The following is a 16,526-nucleotide window of genomic DNA, read 5'->3' as shown; positions in this document are numbered from 1 at the left end:
TGAGCCTCTCGCTGGCGCATTGATTCCTGCAGCAGTTGCCCCTTTATTGTGGGGACCTAATTGTTTCCTTATACTGGCCCTTTGGCACTCTCCACTCTACTGTTTCCCTCTTAATGGAGGATGAGTTCTTAATTGTCTGTTACAGCAGAAAATAAAAATGAAACTGGTACTCTTGTTTGAGTTTATTTTCAGTTAACAGGTCCCCACATTTCCCTGCCTTTGACCCTGGTGTGGAGGTGAGGTGTGGGATTCAGGCGTTTCAGTCCAAGGGAGACCATTTAGGAAATGGAAGAATGTGACAATGAATTCTGTCATGCCACTTAGCATTAACAACTGTTAGTATCTTGGAGCCCATTTTGTTTTATACTTGTATTTATATGCTAAATATACAACAAGAACAATGTATCATATTTGCAAGTTCAGGATCAAATTCTTCCAGGACTATTTTCATTTAACATAGGAGCTTTTCCTCTTTAAAGAAACTTTAAATACGTGTCATTGAATGCATAAAAGAAGTACAATGATGTGATTGTTGAACATTTAATATTTCCATTTTTTGTGATTATAGATTTGATGAAATTCTTTATTTTTTTTTGTTGTTCCGTTGCAGTTGTCCCCATTTTTCCCCTCGTTCTCCTCTGCCCTGTCTAAACCCTGATCCCAAAGACAATCCCCGCCCCATTGTCCTTGCCCATGGGTCTTTCACATGTTCCTTGACTTGACCCTTCTTTCCCCCATTATCACCCTCCCCACTCCTTTCTGGTCACTATCAGTTTGTTCTTTATTTCCATGTCTCTGGTTCCTTTTTGCTCATTTGTCCTCATTGGGGACCAAATATAGGTGACATGATATGGTATTAGTCTTTCACTGCCTGGCTTAGTTCACTTAGCATAATGCTCTTCAGTTCCATGCATGCTGTGGCGAAGGGTAGGAGCGCCTTCTTTCTGCTGTGTAGTATTCCACTGTGTAAATGTACCGGGTTTTTGATCCACTCATTTGCTGATGGGCACTTAGGTTGCTTCCAGCCCTTGGCTAATGTGAATTGTGCTGCTATGAACGTTGAGGTGCATGGACTTTTGGATTGGTGTTTCAGGGTTCTTAGGGTGTAATCTCAGCAGTGGAATGAATAGCTGGATTGAAAGGCCATTCCATTTTCAGTTTTCTGAGGGAATTCCATAGTGTTTTCCACAGTGGCTGCACCGGTCTGCATCCCCACCAACTGTGCACTAGGGTTCCCGTTCCCCACAGTCTTTCCTGGCACTTGCTGCTTGGTGATTTGTTGATGGTGGCCATTCTGACTGGTGTGAATTGGTATTTCATTGTGGTTTTAATTTGCATCTCTCTGATGGCTAGTGATGCTGAGCATCCTTTCATGTGTCTCTGGGCCCTCTGTATGTCCTCCTTGGAGATGTGTCTGTTCAGGTCCTTTGCCCATTTTTTAATTGGATTGTTTGTCTTCCTGGTGTAGACTTGGGTAGTTCTTTATACATTTTGGCCATCAGACCCTTGTCGAGGTATCATTGAGAAATGTTCTCCCATATAGTTGGTTCTCTTTTCATTTTGCAGTTTACTTTTGCCATGTGGAAGCTTTCTATTTTCATAAAGTCCCATTTCTTTATTCTTTCTTTTATGTCCCTTTGCTCTAGAGGACACCTCAGTGAAAATATTGCTGTATGGGATATCAGGAATTTTCCTGCCTACGTTCTCCTCTAGGACTTTTGTGGTGTCACAACTTACATTTAAGTCTTGTATCTCTTTGGAGTATATTGTGGTGTATCATTGGTGTCTCTCTTAATGGCACCAGTACCAGTGGATAAGGGGCCACCTCTTATGACTTGATTTGACCTTAGTTACCTCCTAAAAGTCTCTCTCTCCACATATAGTCACATTAGGATTTCATCATATGGGCTAGGGTGTGGGAGGGGACAATTCAGCCCATAGATAACCCAAACAAAATATTTGCAGTCATTTCAACCATTGTTGCCATTGTAACCAAAATCATATTACAATATGGTTTCACTTTCTTTTGACTTATAATGACTTAATAGCAATTTATAGGACATTCGGACAGTGTCATCTCCTTCCACTGATACACTTTGTCTATTTTTTTATTGCAATAGTCCTATTTACTTATTGATTGGTGAGTGCTCTTTATATGTTAAAGATATGATTAATCTTCATCATAATTTGAAAATAGTTTCCTGCCTTTGCTTCATATCTGTTCATCATTCCTTTATATAGAGAATGTTTTTGTAAAATTTAAATGTCACTTAAGTGATAGTTTTTTCATGACGACCTAGCACCTTATGTCCCAGGGAAAGCCTCACCCAGTGTAAAATTATAAAATTCATCACTACTTTAATATTTTCATCCACTCAGAATTTATTCTGGTGCGGAGAGAAAAATGATCTAGTCATTTTTCTTGCCAACCTTAGGCAAGTGTCTCAACAGCAGGTGCTGAATAATCTTTGTTTCTCCACTGAGTTGAAATGTCTTTTCAACTCCCACCCTAAACTCCCATATTCGTCTTTTCTTGCAGCTTGGGCTGCACTGCCAAGGGTGCAGGGTGAGACACCAGGACAAGAAGGTGTATATCTGTGTATACACCTTATTTGGTGTATATCTGTGAAATATGTTGTGGTATTTTAATAGGGATTGTGTTGAATATATCAATTGTTTTGGGTAGTATGGACATTTTAATGATGTTTTGTCTTCCAATCCATAAACGCGGTATGTGCTTCCATTAATTTGTTTCTTCCTTAATTGCTCTCCTCGGTGTCTTGTAGTTTTCTGGGTACAGAGCTTTTACCTCCTTGGTTAATGTTTTCCCTAGGTACCTAAGTTTATACCTAGGTACTTTCCTAGGTATAACAAATGGGATATTGCCCCTTTAATGTCTCTTTCTGATATTTTGTTGTCGGTATACAAAAATGTGTTCGATTTCTTAATATTTACTTGGTATTTCACCGTTTTCCCAAATTCACTTATTAGGTTGAGTAGTTTTTTTTTTTTTTTTAGGGGGGGAGGAAGAAGAAAAGAGAAAAACATTTTTGTGATTGCCTTCTTGTCCCCCCTGGGAAGGGCCCTCCACCCAGGCAAGCCTCGGGATCCCCACTTTGCCGTCGCGGCCCCCGCCCCCAACGCCGGTCCTCCCGCCGGGCAGGTTGAGGTTTTTGGTGGGGTTTTCTAATGCAGACACTGACCCACAGTGTCCACGGCATTGTGGATGGCGCATGAGACAAGTTGACACAGACTGCTGAGTCCTGTGGAGGAAAAGGGAAGTCATGACCACTCTCTCAATGGGAGACTACATGGACACTTGCCTTGACAAGCTTTTATTGGCTTTCTAATAGGATAGATCAAAGAAGGTTTTCATTCATTATGCTTAGGTTTGCTTTAGATAATTACCTTTTACAGAGAGCAACAGAAGGGATGTTACTGATTATTTCTTATAGATTAACAAGGAAAAAATGTTGCAAATGCAGGGGAACGATAAGAGGAATAGGTCCGGTTACACTTCAGTCCTTGGGACAATTAGCACAGACTTCAGGGAGTCACTTTAAAGAGATGCAGTAAGTATCTGCTGCTTCAACTCAGAGTGAGGGAGTTTTAGCAAGAGCAAGTCACAAAGCAGCCTAGTTATAACGCAGGCCTGATTTCCCATGGGAGAACTGATCTGTGGGTTTGGCTCCGCACCGATCCGTGGGTTAGGTGCAGGCCAAAATGCGCCTATTGGGCTTTTCAGTGGGGCTGAGCTACATTTGCCATTGCCAGGCAGATCGGTTCCCCATAGTTTTTCTATGTAAGCCATCCTGTCACCTCCAAACAATAACAGTGTTACTCGCTCCTTTCCAATTTGGATGCCTTTTATTTCTTTTTCTTGTGCGATCAATATGGCTAGAACCTTCAATACTATGTTGAACAGAAGTGGTGAAAGCAGACACCTTTTTCTTGTTTCCTATCTTAGGGGGAAAGCTTTTAGTTTTTGCTTGTCGAGTATGATCTTTGCAGTAGGTTTGTTGTACATGGCCTTTGTTATGTTGAGGTATGCTCTCTTTACTCCCACTTTGCTGCGTGTTTCTATTATGAATGGGTGCTGTACCTTCTCAAATACTGTATCAGCATCTATTGATATGATCATGTGATTTTTGTTTTTCCTTTTATGTGATGTATTGCATTTGTTGATTTGAGAATATCCTGCCATCCTTGTGTACCTGGAATGAATCCCACTTGATCATGGTGTGTGATGTTTTTAATGTGTTGCTGGATCTGATTTGGCAATATTTTGTTGAGGATTTCAGTTTCTGTGTTCATCAGTGATACTGGCCTGTTGTGTTCTTTCTTTTCTTGGTTGTGTCTTTATCTCATTTGGGGTTTAGGATGATGCTGGCCTCATCAAAAGAGTTTGGCAGTCTTCCCTCCTGTTGGATTTCTTGGAATAATTTGAGCAGGACAGGGGTCAGCTCTTCCCTACATGTTTTGTAAATTTCACCCATGAAGCCGTCTGCTCCATGGCTGTTGTGTGCCAGGAGTTTCTTCATTACTGCTTCAATTTTCCTAGCTTTGATTAGTCTATTCAGGCTTTCTACTTCTTCTTGATTCAGTTTAGGAATACTATATCTTCCTAGAAACTTGTCCACTTCACCCAAGCTTTCAAATTTCTTGGTCTACAGTTGTTTGTAGCAATGTCTTAACAACCCTTTGCCTTTCTGTGGTATCAGTTGTAATTTGTCCTCTTTCATTTCCAGTTTTTCTTTACTTGGGGCCTCTCTTTTTCTCTTGATGAGTCTGGTTAGAGACTTATCAAATTTTTTTTACTATACAAAAATTTCGGCATTGATTTTTCAATATCATATGGTACCAGAAATTTGATGTAACATAATTACAACACACAAGAACAGACACAAAATATTTCAGGTACTACCCATGTATTATGTGCATCCTTATCTTTCCCTCAAGCATTTGGGCAAAAAGGTTTACATGATACACGGCAAAATATGGTATATTCTCTTTTATTTTTTAAATTACACTTTATTGATTATGCTATTTCAGTTGGCCTGATTTTTCTCTCTTTGCCCCCTACACCCAGCATACCCTACTGTCTCAGGCAATCCCCCACCACTGTTCATGTCCATGGGTCGTGTGCATAATAATTCTTTGGCTACTCCATTTCCTATACTGTACTTTACATCCCCATGGCTATTCTGTCACTACCGATTTGAAACTCTTAATCACCTCACCTGCTCACCCATTCTCCCTCTCCCCCCTCCCACCTGGCAACCCTCTGGTAACTAACCTCTTTTTTCCTTTGTTTAAGACTCTGTCTTTATCTTTAACTTTTGGCCTTTTTAATAATGATGTGTCTCACAGTGGGCTGCTTTGCATCCATCATAGTTGGGACTCGGTGCTTCCTGGACTTGCGTGACGATTCCCTTCACCAAATTAGGTAACTTTTCTTTCACTATTTTTGCAGATAGATTTCCAATTTCTTTCTTTTTTTAATGTTCAGTTACAGGTGTCCCCATTTCCCCCTCATTACTTTCCCATGGGCCATTCACCTCCACCTCCTACTTTCAGTCCTACCCCCGGTTGTCTTTGTCCATCGGTCATTTATACACGTTCCTTGACTTCCCCCCTCCACACTGGCCATTGTCAGTTTGTTCTTTATTTCCATGTCTCTGGTTCTGTTTTCTCACTTTCTGTATTTTTTATTAGAAACCTCTTATATGGGAAATCATATGATATTTGTCTTTCACCACCTGGATGCAAAGTAAATATTCAGATTTCCAATTTCTTGCCCTTTGTCTTCTCCTTCTGGCATCCCTATGAGGCAAGCGCTGGACCTCTTAAAGTGGAAGAGACCGTTTGTGCAGGCCAAGGTCAGCACCCACCTGGGTTTGCCTGGGTCACCTTGCCTGAGCTATAAAGCAATCTGAGATGGTGGCTACTTGTGCAGGGCTTGGAGATTCCCAGGTGAAGCTGTGCTGTGACTCCAATCTGGCTGGCACTAGGGCTCACTGAAGCCTGCTGTTGCTTGTTTGATAAGATTTGGGATCCAAGAGCAGCCATGCTTATGGAAAAGCAGCTTGGGTGGACCATAATTTGGGTGGTGTAGAGACTCTATCTTCAATGTGGGTGACACAGCATTAGGCATGTTGATGCAGTGTCAGATGAGCACCAGCCTAACCTACTCTGGACGTTGGGGGGAGAGCTCAGCAGAGGGACAATGGCCTGTTCTTCTCCCAATGCTAGAAACTTCAGTCTCCCTGTATACCACTGGTGCCCTGCAAGCTGCCACCCTGGTGCTAGATCTCAGAGGGAGTGAGTCTGAGTGGGTGAGTCCATGTGTGGGTTCCCCAAGAGGAACTGCTTAGGGCTCCAGCAGCCCCCTGCACTGACTCCGTCCCTGCTGGTGTTTGCAGCCAGGAGGTATGCTGACTTAATTTCCTGGCCCTGGGATGCTGGGCTGGGGAGCCTGGTGTGGACCAAGGCCTCCTGGCTCCCAAGATATCCCTCCCGAAATTTTATCCACGTGGGTGAGGGGTCAGCCTGTTCCATTTCCACACCCCTCCTACCAGTCTGGTCGGATGGGGTTTCCTCAATTCTGTAGCTGTCACCCTTCCACTCAACTCAATTTCTGACATTCCTGAGTGATGGTGGTTCTATATTGTGGTTGTATTTCTCATGTGGTTGTGGGAAGCGGTGAGCCGCGTCTGGCTATGTTGCTGTCTTGACCAGAGGACCCAAGGCTTGTCAATTTTGTTTGTCTTTCAAAGAAGCAGCCCCTGGATTTGTTGACCCTTTGAATTATTCTGTTAGTCTCTATGTCATTTGCTTCTGCTCTGATCTTGACTATTTCCTTCCCTCTACTTGGTCTGGTCTTGGTTTGTTGTTGTTCCTCCAGATCTTGTAGAATTGGTTTGTTTATTTGAAAGTCTTTTTTTTACCTCTTTTAGGTGGGCCTGTGTGGCTATGAACTTCCCTCTCAGCACTGCCTTTGCTGTGTCACATAGGTCTTAGGTGTTGTGTGTTTGTTTTCAGTTGTTTCCAGAAATGTTTTTATTTTTTCCTTGATCTCGTTGTTAACCCATTCATTATTTAAGAACATGTTCTTCAGTTTCCATGAATTTGACTGTTTGCCATGTTCCTGTCATTTGTACGATTTTCCTCTGGGTTTTCTTCTTTTTTATGTATTGATTTCTAAAAGATATTTTCATTGTAAAGATATTTACTTTTCTTTAATGTTTCGGCTACTACTTGTTTCTAAATTGTTTGTCTTCTCATTTGATTTTTGGTGTTTTCTTCCAAAACTGAATTTAAAATTTTTGTGTAATTAGACATTGATTTCATTTTTTTGTTGTCTGGATTTTGAATCCTGCTTTGTTTACTATTTGACTCATGCATAGTTTTCCCAATCGATTCCCAATTCGATGCTTTTATGGTGTTTTCTGACATAAATGCACTTAACATTTCTTTGCATTCTGATGTTGTTGAATCATGTGTATTCATGTATGTCTTCTGGGTTTTGTATCATGCTTAAATTTCCTCATCTGTGTTTCTCCTTTTATTTTTATGGCTTTGTGTGCACAACTTAATTGTATGCTTTCATTTTCCTACCCATTTAGCGTTTGATTCTTTTGGAAAGGTCCTTTCTGTGAAAAGCAAGATCATGACCAGCTTTCTTTTCCTTCTCACTTGAGTGACCCAAGTAATTTCAGTCTTGTTCTTTATGCAGCCTTTGGTTTCACTTACTCCTTTCTCGAGTCACAAGTCTGGCTTAGCTGCTTAGGATACAACTGCTCCTGCCTGGCTGATGAACCCCATCTTCCAAGGAGAAGGTGGCAGTTGTGTTTGATTTTGGACATCACCTTGGCGTCCACATATCTGGACCTTTCTCCCCATCCTTCACACTACTCCGTGGTGGAGTAATGTTCCCTCATTCTCTGACCAGGTAATGTACTGAAATTACAGAGACCTGGCTAAATAGGTCACGACGGAATGCATAGTTCCTCAAAGTTATGAACTCCATGCCCTGAAAACTCTCTCACCAATAAAACTAGCACTGTGTGTATCGGCATAAATGTGTGCATATGAGCTCTTTTGAACAAAATATTTATCACTGCATCACTGGTCATAATAAAACAATAAACCCCCCAAATGCTCAAGTATCCCCAAGGCAACAAACCTCTAATCCCTTCATGCCCTAACCTTCTCTGTCTCACTTTCTTCTTGTCCTGGTGTCTCACCCTGCACCCTTGGCAGTGCAGCCCAAGCTGCAAGAAAAGACGAATATGGGAGTTTAGGATGTGGTGAAGACAACCTTTCAACTCAGGGGAGAAACAAAGATTATTCAGCACCTGCTGTTGAGACACCCGCCTAATGTTGGCAAGAAAAACGACTAGATCATTTTTGTCTCAGCACCAGAATAAATTCTGAGTGGATGAAAATATTAAAGTAGTAGATGGTATGAGTGACGAATTTTATAATTTTAGAGTGGGTGAGGCTTTCCCTGGGACATAAGGTGCTAGATTGTCATGAAAAAATGATCACTTAAGTGACATTTAAATTTTAAAAAACATTCTCTATATAAAAGAATGATGAACAGATATGAAGCAGAGAAGCAGGAAACTATTTTCAAATTATGATAAAGATTAACCATATCTTTAACATATAAAGAGCACTCACCAATCAATAAGTAAATAGGACTTTTGCAATAAAAAAATAGACAAAGTATATCAGTGGAAAGAGATGACACTGTCCAAATGTCCTATAAATTGCTATTCAGTCATTAGAAGTCAAAAGAAAGTGAAACCATATTGATATATGATTTGGATACAAGGTGACCAATGGTTTAAAAGACTGCAAATGTTTTGTTTGGGTTATCTATGGACTGAATTGTTCCCCTCCCCAACCCGAGGCCATATGTTGAAATCCTAATGTGACTATATGTGGAGAGAGAGACTTTAGGAGGTAATTAAGGTCAAATCAAGTCATAAGGGACAGCCCCTGATCCACTGAGACTCGTGCCATAAAGAGAGACACCAATGATACACCACAATATACTCCAAAGAGATACAAGACTTAAATGTAAGTTGTGACACCACAAAAGTCCTAGAGGAGAACGTAGGCAGGAAAATTCCTGATATCCCATACAGCAATATTTTCACTGAGGTGTCCTCTAGAGCAAAGGGACATAAAAGAAAGAATAAAGAAATGGGACTTTATGAAAATAGAAAGCTTCTGCACAGCAAAAGTAAACATCAGCAAAACGGAAAGGGAACCAAACACGTGGGAAAACATATTTGCCAATGATACCTTGACAAGGGTCTGATCTCTAAAATTTATAAAGAGCTACACGACTCCACACCAGGAAGACAAACAATCCAATTAAAAACTGGACAAAGGACCTGAACAGACACTTCTCTAAGAAGGACATACAGAGGGCCCAGAGGCATATTAAAGGATGCTCAACAACACTAGCCATCAGAGAGATGCAAATTGAAACCACAATGAGATACCAATTCACACTAGTCAGAATGGCCACCATCAACAAATCACCAAGCAGCAAGTGCCAGGAAAGACTGTGGGGAACGGGAACCCTAGTGCACAGTTGGTGGGGATGGGGACCGGTGCAGCCACTGTGGAAAACACTGTGGAATTTCCTCAGAAAACTGAAAATGGAATGGCCTTTCAATCCAGCTATTCATTCCACTGCTGAGATTACACCCTAAGAACCCTGAAACACCAATCCAAAAGTCCATGCACCTCAACGTTCATAGCAGCACAATTCACATTAGCCAAGGGCTGGAAGCAACCTAAGTGCCCATCAGCAAATGAGTGGATCAAAAACCCGGTACATTTACACAGTGGAATACTACACAGCAGAAAAAAAGGTGCTCCTACCTTTCACCACAGCATGCATGGAACTGAAGAGCATTATGCTAAGTGAACTAAGCCAGGCAGTGAAAGACTAATACCATATCATGTCACCTATATTTGGTCCCCAATGAGGACAAATGAGCAAAAAGGAACCAGAGACATGGAAATAAAGAACAAAGTGACAGGGACCAGAAGGGGGGGGGGAGGGTGATAATGGGGGAAAGAAGGGTCAAGTCAAGGAACATGTGAAGGACCCATGGACAAGAACAATGGGGCAGGGATTGTCTTTTGGAGGAGGGTTTGGACAGGGCAGAGGAGAACAACGAGGGGAAAAATGGGGACAACTGCAACGGAACAACAAAAAAAAATAAAGAATTTCATCAAATCTATAATCACAAAAAATGGAAATATTAAATGTTCAACAATCACGTTATTGTACTTCTTTTATGCATTCAACGACACATATTCAAGGTTTTGTTTAAAGAGGAAAAGCTCGTTAAATGAAAATAGTCCTGGGAAAATTTGATCCTGAACTTGCAATATGATACATTGTTCTTGTTGTATATTTAGCATATAAATGCAAGTATAAAACAAAATAGGTTCCAAGATACTAACAGTCGTTAATGCTAAGTGGCATGGCACAATTCATTGTCACGTTCTTCCATTTCCTAAATGGTCTCCCTCGGACTGAAACGACCGAATCCCACACCTCACCTCCACACCAGGGTCAAACGCAGGGAAAGGTGGGGACTTGTTAACTGAAAATAAACTCAAACAAGAGTACCAGTTTCGTTTTTATTTTCTGCTGTAACAGACAATTAAGAACTCATCCTCCATTAAGAGGGAAACAGTAGAGTGGAGAGTGCCAAAGGGCCAGTATAAGGAAACAATTAGGCCCCCACAATAAAGGGGCAACTGCTGCAGAAATTAATGTGCCAGCAAGAGACGCAATGCCTAGGGAGGGACCCCAGGTTACTTTTAGCCCCTGCTTTCCAGCCTAGGGTAAAAGGTAAAGCACTGGGGGCAAAATGCTAGGCATGGTCCCAATGAAGACAGAAAGCTGGTAGAGACAGGAGTTCACAGCAATTTGGAGTAGGCCGGGGTCTTCAGCAGTCAATCGGCTGAAAGAGGGAAAATGAAAATTAACGTAAAGCTTATAACTCTGTACCTAGCTCTCTCTCCCCACTCAGGTGATGACAGGCCCAGTCCACCGTGAGGACCTCCTTACACCTGACATTTTGGGTGTCTCCAATTCACTACTAGCATGACCCTCCTGAGACCCACCCTACTCCTCCCCCACCCTCGCCCGCTACTCCACCACCCACATTGGCCCGTTGTGGAACTCACATCATTAGAAAATTTGAAGACACTCCAAGCTCCCTGGAAACTGCCCCTGGGTGGGGCTGGATACGTGGGGCCAGGAACTGGCGGGCTATCTCCGCCTGAACGGGTGACGGTAGAGGCACCATGAGGGTGCTGGTAGAGGTTCAGTTAAGGCACCATCCCATATGGATTTTGCCTGTTCCGCCTCAGACCAATCCCATCCACCCCAATCCCCTCCTCCCTGGTCCCTCAGCCCGTCTCCCCGCCCCCATCTCAACTGCCCACCTCCGGCACATCCCCTCAGCCACCTTGGTCTCCCGTCTCCTGTCTTCACTCGGTACCCCCAGGCTGGCCCCCTTTCCCTGTCCCGTTGCCTGGCCTAGGTGGAACCCCCTGGCAACCTGCCACAACTCGAGTAGGATACAGGTGGAGCAGTCGTCGTCCTGGCATCTCAGCTGCGGAGCGGGCAGGCCCACCACGCACCAGCGGGACATCTCTGACCAGGCCGGGACCGTGGAGTGCCCACGGGGCCGGCAGCACTCTGGTGGGTGAGGCCATGGTCTCCCTCATGCCTCGCATTCTGGGGTCCTGGTGGCCTCCAGGGCCATCTGACCTGCCGGTGCCACCCCGACTTTCCTCGGCTTCGACGCCGGCAACCCAACCACCTGCACCGTAGTCTTCGCCCTGCATGACTCTCGGCTCTGAGCTCTGGACCTCCGACTCTGACTTCCCGTTTGTTAACACCAGACAACAGCTTTCCCACAGGAAGCTCCACCCCTTAGAGTGGGAAGTCACGCAAACTCCCCTGAGCGCCTGCGCAAATGGTCCCTGACCACCCCCCCCCTCCACCTCCCAGAAACCCGCCTTCTGAGGCCCTGGTCCTATGACAGTTTCCCCCGCCGAGGCCTGCACGCGCCACATGTGCATGCGCGCATGCGCAAGGCCCTCAAAGCCTGTGCGGGTAGTAGTGTAGCCAATCTCCCATGGGATCAGGTTGCTGAATGCGGGTCCCTGTTCCCTGAGTGCGAGGGGTGTGTCAGGGGCCTGACGGACAGTGCAGGCCCATGGGACAGTGCAGGCCTGTCTTCCTCCCTGGGATCCACCAGTGGCCAGCTACTGAGTGGGCTGGACTCTGCACAGCCTGGAGCTAATTCCCAGCAGGAGTCACTATTTGGCCTGGTGGGCCCTCGGGCACCCCCTACCCAGTGTGCCTGGGGGAGCCAGGATGGATGGGCCCTGCTGGGTCCACATGCTTTGTCGCTCTGGCCCTGTCAATCCAGGTGCCTGCCAGCCTCCCCGCTTCCACCCTGGGGCCCACATGGTCCAGGCACACACACCACCCTGTCTCCAGGCCACAGGCTTGGGTTGCCCCACCCAGGGGCACAGGAGGAGCCCGCTGGGCACAAGGGCAGAAGGAGCAGAAGGACCGTCCCCGGGACAGGTCCCAGGTGCTCTGCCCTCTGCTGGCACAGCCCTCATGGGCTCTCCCTCCCTAGCTGCAGACTCTTGCTGCTGGGGGGAGGTGGTGGATGGGGGAAGCTGGAGGTGCAGGAGGTGGCAGGGGCCCTCTACATGAGGCAACCCTGTGTCTGCTGCCCTGTGGGGTGCCACTTTACTTCTGTGTCTGAGGGGGTGAAGTCACCTGGAAAAGCACAGTGGGAGGCGGGCAGGGGTGATTGTGGGCTTGTGAGGCAGCCCAGCCCACAGAGGTTTTTGTGTACCTACAGTGTTCCTCTGGCCCCATGTTATGGGGGTGAGTAGGAGAGATGCTGTGTCCCAGGGATATGGGGCTGCTCACCTGGCTGGGCACAACTGCAGGGATCTGAGGTGGGCACCCACCAGGGATTGGATCCGAGCTTGGCTCCCACCTGTGACCTTAAGGCTTGAGGCATTTTCCACGTTCAGATCTTCCATCTATCAGCTGTACTTAACCCACTTTGTGTCACATCCATCCCCAGACAGCTGAGTGGATCATAGGAAGACTTCCCCCACACCGTGATCTCAGTGGGGGTGGGGTGAGGAGGGGGTGTTGAGGCTGAGGGCAGGATGGGTGCTGGCAGCGGGGACATCCCTACTCTGCTAAAAGGCCCTGCAGACATATTAATAGAAAGGCCATTTTTGCAAAGCTGACTCCTACTCCACCTCTGTTTGCCTTGGAGTTTGAGGGGGGTGGGGCTGTTGGTATGGGGGAGGCTTGCCCACCTGCACCTAATTCCTTGCACAAGTATGTGTTCTGGGGGACTCTGGGCCCCCCACTGTTTCAGGAACTGGGAATAATAGCACAGGGGAAGGAAGCCAGTGGGAAGCCTTGTCTGCAGAGAGCTGACATGCTTGGGGAGAAGGGATAACAGTGTGCTCAAGTGGAACACACCAAGCCTGGCAGGTGGGTGAAGGGATTGTAGAGAAAACCCAGGCCATAAGTGTGAGCAGGTCAGAAGCACAGATTTCAGCAAGGCTGCATGTGGAGGATGAAGAAGTGTGGTGGAAAGGAGGGCAAAACTGGGTGATAGTGACATGGGGTCATGGAGGGGAAGAGCAGCCTGGGCAGGTGACAAGTGAAGAGCTCTGCTTCGGCCTGCTAATGAGCTCCTTCCTGAGTTTTCTACATTTCGCTGCAATGTCTTCCTGCTCACTGTCACCTGCAGGCTGCCCAAGCCTGCTGAGACTCGGGGCCCCGGGCACTGGCTCTTGCCCTCTGACTTCCTGCTCCTGGGGTGGACACCTCTGTACCCTGTGCCCGTTGCTCCCCTCCAGCTCCCTCTGCACATCTTCCTTTCCCCGCCTCCACAGAGCCTGTGCACAGGGTGGGCCCGGCCAGGCAGGGGAGTTGGCAGCCCTGGACACGGCTCTCTGCCCATGCAGCCAAGAGTCACGGGATACAGCCTTTGGAGGGACAATTCTGGGGTGCAAGGGACTAACGAAGGAAGTGGGAGTGGACAAATGAACACTGACCTGTTAAGCTGTTGTGATAGTTCTCACAGAAACATGGGAGGGAGGAATGGGAAGGAGTACATTCACATGTACGCTGCCTATTTACGGGGTATGTGAAGTGTTTATGATGGGAAGGTGTTTAAGTAGTATACACACAATGAAATCATGTGAATATACTAGAGGAAAAGGTAGCTGATGTCTGAGACTTTGCATGGGGAAGACATTTCTCAGCCTACTGTCAGTGGGGTAACAATAACCACTAGTGTGGATTGAGTCACTGTCATGTTTCTGTCACTGTTCTAAATACTAAACACGAATGAGCTCATTTCATCTGCAGATTCATCGACATTTTCGTTGCGTTGATCTTTCCCAGTGAGGAGATCGGGATCCATTGTCTTTTCCACATTGGCCCCTAGTTTTCTATTGTGACCATGTGCACAGATTACGTGTGTAAACCGAAAAAAATGACAAAGCTTCTGAGCAATTGTTGTTCCCAACTGCACCTGTTTGCTGAAGCTTTAATTATCCTGTTCTATTCGTCGGGGGCCGATCCTTCCTCTGAACCTGCATGTAATTGGCACCTTGTCTTGGTGCAGTTAGGATTGTGATGAAGTCCCTCAAGCCCCGGTGGCTGGGGCCCCAGGCTAAGGACTGTGGGGCTTGTGCGGCTCAGCCTGCCTGTCTCCCTGACCTTGAGCTGCTTCCCAAGAGCAATCCTTTCCAAATTGCACATGTACCGCTCGACCTGCAGGGGAAGGTATTCCTCCGGAGGGCTGCTGATGGTTTGCTTTCAATATTTGCCTGTCATCAGTATCACACAAGGAAATTCTATGCTCTCCTAATCCATCCAAGTACACAGGGATACACACACGTGGGTGGGTGACTGCACACTCACACACACACAAGGCATGCACACGCAGGGACACACTCAGGAAGCACTCGGCACTTCACTGACTCTCCCTTCCATAGCTCCAGTTCTGGCCTAGGCACTTGTGGCTGCGTAGCGGTGAAGGCCTTCGAGGGTCCGAGTCAGGGAAGACTTGTTCATAACACACTGAGCATACTTAAGACCACATGAGGCAGAATAGTTAGTGAGGAAGGCTACAAAAGACCGGGCCAGGGTGCATGCATTCAAGGAAGGGGATGGTCACATCAGTAAGGATATTTCTCCCGCTGCGCAGTGCTCAGCATCCTTCATGGACTCCTGAGCTGCAAATCAGTACAGGCACCTGGACCTGGATGTCCTGTGGGCACACAGAACACAACTAGCTGCCTAAGGACCCCCATGGTTTCCTTGGGACGCGGCCCCCCACCAAATGCTCCCTTCTCTTTCATTTTCTGTCTTTGCGACAGGTATTTGCATAGCCTCCCACTCTCTCATCTCAGCCCCTCATCTAATCAATCCCCCAAATGTGTCCTACCCACCATCTCTTGTCCACCTGAGAGCAGGTCGGCATCATGCGTTAACTTAGAGATGTGCAAGCAATGATATAAATGGAGCCACTTTAAAAAGGAACCTTCACAGCCCTGCCAGAGGAACGGCCTTGCACGTCTTATTACTGCTCAATCCTTTGCAATGTGAAAACAGAGCAAGAGAACTACTGGGCTGGGCCTAGGGCCACCATGTGTTTCAAAGGATTGTCTGCAGACCTAACAAGAAAGCAGATATTGTCACTTCTGGACTGAAAAGTAGGAACATTGTGTAGCACAAACATCACTGTGTTACGTTAGGTGCACCAAAAGGTATGTGTTCCTTGGCCCTGAGGTATGTAGCTCAGTGGGCTGGGCATCTTCGGAAAAAGCAAAAGGTCACCAGTTCAGTTCCTGATCAGGTTACATGCCTGGTTTAAGAGCCAGGTCCCCACTGGGACACCCATATGAGAAGCAACCGATCCATATTCTCACACATCGATGTTTCTCTCCCTCTCTTTCAACCTCCCTTCCCCTCTCTCTGAAAACAAATAAATACAAGTCTTTAAAACATGCCCTCCTTCTGTGGATGTAATTGCTCCCCTTCTCTCTCATTAGTACCCATTGCCTTTGTCTCTCATCGGAACACTCTTTGGGCTTCTGTTGGAATTTACACATCCCTGATACTTGAACTTATGGATCTCAACAAATGGCTATTTGTCTCTCACCTGCAAAGGCCTTCTATGTGTAGGTTATCAGGTTCTAGGGACCCTTCCTCCTGGGAAGTCCCCGCCTAATCCTGGGGTGGGTAGTGTATTACCTTCACCTAACTTCTGACCCCCTCACCCCTTGGCCTCTCAAGAAGAAGACACAAGACCATTTTAAGGGAACCAATCTCATTATGGAATACTGTCTCCTCCACACGACTACCAAACGACTGTCTGCTCCTACGTTTACAGGTGACAGTTCAGGTTTGGGATAAC

This window comes from Artibeus jamaicensis, unplaced genomic scaffold (genome assembly GCF_021234435.1).
Source record: "Artibeus jamaicensis isolate MK-2021 breed Jamaican fruit bat unplaced genomic scaffold, CSHL_Jam_final contig_1417, whole genome shotgun sequence".
NCBI lineage: Eukaryota > Metazoa > Chordata > Mammalia > Chiroptera > Phyllostomidae > Artibeus > Artibeus jamaicensis.
Note: the sequence above shows the minus strand (reverse complement) of the source record.